Consider the following 325-nt stretch of genomic DNA (forward strand, 5'->3'; position numbering starts at 1 on the left):
ATTTAAAACAAATATTTCTACATATTTTTCATGGTTTTGATTTGATTTTTCTACATACTATATTGAGAAAATAAGAAAGAAAATATGTTCAGTCATGGTTCAGTAAGTCTGTCCCTTTCTGACCGGCTCGCGAGATTTACATCTGAGAACGCACCCAGTTAGCTTTTAAAGCGAAAGGCCTCGAGTCCTCAACAAGTTTCACTTTTCAGGTCGATCAGCTGATTGGTAGTGGTGTGTTGTGTTTTGGATAACCGCAGAAGCAGTGTCTAGTGTCTTGATTTACGCTCGTAATGGCGTCGGCTCGTGTGTTGGTGTTTTGGATGGA

The sequence above is a fragment of the Frankliniella occidentalis genome, unplaced genomic scaffold (genome assembly GCF_000697945.3).
Source record: "Frankliniella occidentalis isolate FOCC.00 unplaced genomic scaffold, Focc_3.1 Scaffold389, whole genome shotgun sequence".
NCBI lineage: Eukaryota > Metazoa > Arthropoda > Insecta > Thysanoptera > Thripidae > Frankliniella > Frankliniella occidentalis.